Consider the following 7,048-nt stretch of genomic DNA (forward strand, 5'->3'; position numbering starts at 1 on the left):
GTGGGGAATAATGTATATAAATGGTTGATACATACGAGTGATATAAAACATTTACACTATCACTCACTACTTACTAAAATCTTACCAATTTTTATCACCTAAAAATTATTTCTTCTAGAAAATCTTTAGACCACACATAGAGCCACTTCGCATTACTTTTGCAGTTCCCAGGGTTTTACCCTTAAACATATTCTAAAGTATATAAAGGATAAAGCTACAAAAGATTCTAGCCATAGAAAAAATATGATTTTTATTTCAGTAAGGCATTTTGTTGGTGATGAACTACATTATCACATTGAAAAATGTCTTCATAAAGTTATTGCTGAAAATATAATTTAAAATAACATTTAAATAGGAATTGAAGTGATTACTTTTTTACATGCACAAAAAAATCATTAAAATGTAAAAAAAAAAAAGTTTAAAATGTAGTATAACTCCCATTATATTTTTAAAGGTAAAAAAGGACAACACATTTATTTCTAAACCTGGCTCCCGCACACATTTTGTTTTTATAGTGATGTTAAACTGCACATTCCATAACCTCCTCCAAATAACTTTCCTTTTTTCCCCACATTCACACCTCACACTGGTAAATAAACACAGCCTTCTAGGATCTTTTAATAAGATAATTAGGCTCTGTTTCACTGGGCGCCACAGCCATTTGAATATGCATGTCACCAGAATGCACTATTAAAGATTCTGTCAAAATGAATTAAGTATTGCATTGCTTTTCCAAAAGTACATTCTGCTTATTTGGAGGAATAAATGAAGCCGATTCATGAAATTAGGAAATGAGTCTCTGCACACAGGCTGTTCATTATGATATTTCAGATGCTTTTGGTACTGCTTTGGTATTGATAATTCAAATGCAATGCATTTCTATCTCTCCCTTTCCAAAGAATCATACTGCTATTATTATAGACTCTTTCCAGTTGCTCTGCATTGGTGTTATTTGATTGTATCCGCTTCAATGCATTTTATTTACAACCATCTAACCACATTAGAAAACAAGCATGGTGAAACACAAAAATGCTGACACTGAAACATGAAACCTTTACAATAGACTGCCTTTGCAGCATGTTTAACAACAACAAAAAAGAACATAATACAGTTTCTGATCAATGAGAAAAGTTCTTATATAAACAATTGTATCATGCATCAGTCTGTTAATGTGTTTTAAAATGAAAATCCCCATATACAAATAATTTCAACTTTTTCCCAGGAAGTAATTTTCTTTTACAAATTATTATTGTAAATCCTGCAAAACTGTGGATTGCACTTGGCAAGAAGTTGCATTCATCCTCTCTTCCAATTATTTAATGTATTGCTCAAAAGGAAACTTTATTTGAAGGTTTTCAGTAAGAAGTTATCTACTGACCTGTGAATTTAAGTACTAGTGGTCTAAAACAATTATTTTATGTACATCATATAATTTCTATGATGAGGTTTTAACTCTAGAGGCCATTTTTTTTGTTTGTTTGGCTAATTAATATGCACCAAACAGGTATATTTTTAAATGTTGCTTTTCTATTGTGTCTACATTTTGTAGATTTTTAAATCATTAAGGGAAAAAATCAATCTTTCACATTTGTATTTTCTAATGAACTCTGAGGCTTAAGAAATTAATATGAACTAAATAAATAGCTTCAAGGTAAAGTGAAAAACATTAAACAGCATCAATTCAAAATTTTAATAATGAATCCGCAAATTGCAACAGTGTAAAATGGTCTCATAGCTAAGTGCATACACTTTGGATAAAGCCCTGTTTTTCTGATAATGGGCTTTTCTTGCCTTCAAAGAACCTGGTCCCTATGGGGGCTCTAGAGACTCTTATCTGTAGAAGCAGCTCAATCTTTTGTGTATGTTTCTAATTCAGTATCACAATGGGCTCCTTTTCTGGCATCTTAGAAAACTGATTAAAAGCAACTGTTATAATTTGCTCAACAATTATGTATCAAGTCTGTAGCACTTCAGAAGGTACTACACACAAAACAAAACATGCTGTTTCCCTCCATGAGTTTATAATCTAATGATGGTACATAAAAGTTACTAAACAAAGCATCAAATGTTAGATGCGATGTTGAATCCCACCAATAATAAGTGACATACATTTTAGAAGAAAGAGCAAAGGAAACTGATTATTAGAAAGAATGTTCAGGATACTGTCACATAGACCTGAAATATAAGTGATAAATGGATTTTTTTGTGGTTGAGAGTTACAAAAGGGAGACAGCATTAAATTCAGAAATAGTAATAAAATTGCTTTGACTCAAATTATTAATAACTTGGTATATTAGTGACTACAGTTGACCCTTCAACAATGTGTAGATTAGGGGTGCTGATCACCCCCACACAGTTGAAAATCCACATACTACTTTTACTCCCCAAAAGCTGAACTAATAACCTATTGTTGACTTGAAGATAACATAAACAGTCAACATATGCTTTCTATGTTACCTGTATTGCATGCTGTTTTTTTTTTATATTGTTTTTTTAAACAAAGTAGGTTAGAGAAAAGAAAATGTTATTAAGGAAAGGTTAAAAAAGAGAAAATATATTTATAGTACTGTACTGTGTTTATCAATACCATAAAGTTTTTATTTATTTGTTTGTTTATTTTATTTTTTTAAAATATGGAACGCTTCACGGATTTGTGTGTCATCCTTGTGCAGGGGCCATGCTAATCTTCTCTGTATCGTTCCAATTTTAGTATATGTGCTGCCGAAGCGAGCACTAAAGTTTTTATTTTTTTGTTTATGAGATACATTGTCAGTACCTACATTAAAACTGTCTTATTTCATACAAACACTGTAAATGTTATATGTATTACTAACACTAGATATAAAAAATGAAAAAAATAATGTAAAAAATAAATTTATATTTATTTACAGGTACAATGATTCACGTGCCGATAATGAAGAAGCAGCAATATGATTGCTTTATGGTAGTGTAGTGTAATCAATACAAATGCTTCATAGTAGCCTAGACTAAACAATAATGAATGAATCATTATAACATTTTTATGTATACAACATTACAATAATATTAATAATAAAGTATCAGAAACATTGTTACTTTTTAAATTAAATTTATTTTGGTGACATTGGGTAATAGGTTTTAAGAATATATTTCTATGATATATGATCTGTATATTGCATTGTGTGCCCATCACCCAAAGTCAAATCATCCTCTGTCACCATGTATTTGACTCCCTTTTCCCCTTACACTTAAAAAAAAACCCACTGACCTATGAGGATAAGCAGATATGCAGTTTCTCTAATTATGAGAGAGGCATACTGTATGGTAATGTAATTCTTTGAATTTGTGGTTTCATTATAATAATTTTGAATTGATGCTGTTTAATGTTTTTCACTTTAAGCAATTCATCTCTATAATAAAGAGCCAGGGTCATAAAGACCGATGGCTCGACCAGACTGGAAGCCTAGGGGGCTGCGAATTAGGCCTGGAGAGAGGCCTGCAGAGAGAGAGGCAGGGTCTGATCCGTAGCCTCTGTGGTAGCCTTTGATCAGAACTTGCCTCTCTTTCTCTCCTGGCCTAGCCAACAGCCATGCCTCCATTTCTCTCCAGGCCTCCACCTGGGCTGCTGATCAGCAGCCCCGCCTTTCTGATCAGGCCCTGTTGATAGGCACAGAGACGCTGACTGGCATAGAAACTGACCAATCAGCACCAAATCTGGGTCAACTGTGAGGAGTCAATGGCTGCCTAGGAAGTGGAGCATTTAACGCTGACTGGCATAGAAACTGACCAATCAGAATCAAATTGGCCTGCAGGGGAGGGCAGTTGGGAGTGAGATCAGGATGGCAGGGGAGGGCAATTGGGGCGAGATCAGGCCGGCAAGGAGGGCAGTTAGGTGTGATCAGGCTGGCCGAGGAGGGTAGTTAGGGGAAGTCAGGCAGGCAGGCAGAGGAAGTTAGGAGTGATCAGGCAGGCAGAGAGGTTAGCGGTGATCATGCAGGCAGGCAGAGGCAGTTAGGGGCGATCAGACAGGCAGGCAGAGGCAGTTAGGGGTGATCAGGCAGGCAGGCTGGTGAGTGGTTAAGAGCCAGCGCTCCCAGATTGTGAGAAGGTTGTCCACTTGCTGGACTGAGGGATTTCATGCACTGGGCCTCTAGTTTAGTTATAAAACAGAAAACTAACACATTATTAATTTTATATTAAATATTGCAAATCTTAAGCCTATGTAAGACTATTCAATTCATACAATTCTTCCACAAAATGTTCTACACAATGAATACTTAGGTTATGATGATAATGACACAAAAATATCTCATACAATCTTGCTGTACAGTTATTAGATTTTCACATCAATGCACACACATATACAACATATAAGTTTGTTAACTGAAAGTCATGATAATGTATTATTCACTAAGTGGCAAGTGTGGAGGAGGTAGAAGGAGAGGCAAGCACACTCAGTGTAAGCTTACTGAAAAACATCTATATGACTTTTTGCTTTTTATTTCTCTTAAAATGTTTTTCTATGGGACCAGTTCTTCTTCCACTGTTTGCTTTAGTTTCAGAGCCTATGTCATAGAAATTTCTGTGTAGTAAAGACAAAGTCAAGAGGTCTTGATTTATTGGAACCCTTCCGCCAGGTTGTCTAATGTCAGTTTCTTTTCTGGCACCACATCAACATTTTCTTCCTCACTGTCTGGCACTGGTTTGGAAGTACACATCTCCAAGTCTATCTTCTGTTAATTCCTCTGGTGTGGTGTCTATTAGCTTTTGAATTTCCTGAACATTCATATCTTGAAAACCTCACCCACCATCTTTTTTTCTATATTCACAATCTATTTCATGATTTTCTTCTTGGCTATGTCATAAATCCTATCAAGTCATTAACAACATCTGGATATGGTTTTCTCCAGAATAAAATTATTTTTTTGAGCTTCATGGCTTTCCCAGCTTTTACTATAACAAGGAGGGCATCTTCACTAATGAGATCTTTACAGACTTTCTTTTTTTTTAATTTAAAATTCTTTATTGTTTAAAGTATTACCTATAGTATTACATATGTATCTTTTTGGCCCCATTAATCTCTCCCTGGCCACCCCACCCCCCAGCACATAACCTCACCCCCCTAACCCCAGTGTCTATGATCATTGGTTATGCCTATATGCGTGCATACAGGCCCTTTGTGTTTGACAGTAGGTTCGATGCTTCTCTGCCTCTGGATCTAGTTTTGTTCATCAGTTTATAATGGTCTTTATTATCCATAAATGAGTGAGATCATGTGGTATTTTTCTTTCATTGACTGGCTTATTTCACTTAGCATAATGTTCTCCATGTCCATCCATGCTGTTGCAAATGGTAAGAATTCCTTCTTTTTTACGTCAACTTAGTATTCCATTGTGTAGATGTACCATCGTTTTTTAATCCACTCATCTGTTCATGGGCACTTAGGCTGTTTCTAAATCTTAGCTATTGAAATTGTGCAGCCCTAACTTCTAACTCACTAATTCAGTCCTCCACTTTATCTGGTCTACTCTTGAAACCTTCCATTGTGTTTTTTATTGTAGCTATATAATTTTTTATTTCCTCTTGATTCTCACATAAGTTGTTGATTTTCTCATCCATCTGGTTTATGAACTGTATGACCCTTCCTCTGAATTTTTCTGACATATTGCATGCCTTCATTTCATTTAGTGCCCTTTCTGGTGATTCCTCCTTTTTGCTCCTTGGGGGTTTGTTTCTTTGTCTTCCCATTTTCTGTCTCTTTCTGGCCCTTGGCACCCTGCTTGGGCTTTGAGAGGTTGACTCTATCAGGGAAATGGTTCAGAAATTGTTAGCCCAGGGGCTGGGTCTGCCTTGAGTCTCACACCTCTGAGTTGTATCCCCTTCCATGGATCTGGTCCCTCAGTTGTCTTCTTCAGGTGCTCGGGATTGTGGGAGCCTGTGCACAGTTCCTCTGGTGTGTGACTGGACCCAGAGCTCTCTTTCATGCAATTCCCTGTGAAGTCCTAGCACCCATGGCAGGGTGGTACCCTAGGTCCCTCTGGCAGTGCACTTGCAGCTCAGTTCTGTGGCCCCTGACTGCACACACCAGCTTACTCTGGGTCTCCCTGGCAGTGCTTTCCTGTGGCCCAGAGTGAAACATGTGCTGGGTTGCTTTGGGTAGCCCCTGTAGGACTGTTCCAGGGGCCAAGGGGAAGCGGGTGTGGGTTGCTCTGGGTTGAAGTCAGAGCTCCCCTGTGGCCTGAGTGGGGTGTGTGCTGGTTTACTCCAGGTTGCCCTGGCAGCAAGACCCTGGGCTCAGGGTAGAGTGGGTGCAGGTTGCTCTGGGTCACACAGTCCTCACTTTCTTGTAGCCTGGAGTGAGACACATGCCAGGTTGTTCCAGTTTACCCCTCCTCAGTGTGGTGTGGAGGTGGGTTGCCCTGGGTTGCTCAGTCCTTGATGCTCTCCTGTCACCTGGAGTGAGGTGCACATTAGGTTGCTCAAGATGGATCCAGCAAGACTGTCCTGGGAACCGGGGTAGAGTGGGTAATGGGGAGCTCCAGGTCAGGCTAGCAGCACAGTTCTGGGGTCCAGGGCAGGGATGAGACACAGGGTTCCCCCTGGCTTGCGCTCACTGTGGGGTCTTGGGGCCAGACCATAGGACACTGTATCCCAGCAGGCTTGTGAGGAGGCCTGGTGTGGGAGCTCACTCTGGTGGCATGTGCTCCCTGCAGATGTCTGGGAGCCTGCTGGGAGGTCCTGCGCCACTCACTGCCCATACTCGGTGGTGGTTCCATGGGTTATGGCTGGCAGGCAGCATTCTCTAGGCATCCTCTGCCCTTCCTTATTGAAAACTGTCTCCTCAGCTGTGTCTAATTTGTTAATTAAGGGTGGATGCTCTCAGATTTAGTTGCTTTTCTGTCCTGGCTAGGAGGAGGTGCACGATGCTGCTGCCTATTCAGCTACCATTTTCTATCCCTGGATTCTTACAGATTTTCATGATGTTCCCTCTGTCAGGTTTCTCTTCCATACTGTTGGCAATCCTTTCCATAGAACACCATGTGTAATGAGCCTTTAGGTCCTTATGATC

General features: G+C 38.9%; 1 non-coding gene across 1 annotated transcript; it reads right to left on the reverse strand.

The window, feature by feature from the left end:
- Positions 1-2,627: 2,627 nt before the first annotated feature.
- LOC139007724 (U6 spliceosomal RNA) lies at positions 2,628-2,734 on the reverse strand. Its single transcript, XR_011470890.1, has one exon. It is a non-coding gene; the product is annotated as a U6 spliceosomal RNA (small nuclear RNA).
- Between the last annotated feature and the right edge of the window lie 4,314 nt (positions 2,735-7,048).

The sequence above is a fragment of the Myotis yumanensis genome, unplaced genomic scaffold (genome assembly GCF_028538775.1).
Source record: "Myotis yumanensis isolate MYYU_CA2020_CCGP unplaced genomic scaffold, mMyoYum1.0.hap1 SCAF_3, whole genome shotgun sequence".
Taxonomy (NCBI): domain Eukaryota; kingdom Metazoa; phylum Chordata; class Mammalia; order Chiroptera; family Vespertilionidae; genus Myotis; species Myotis yumanensis.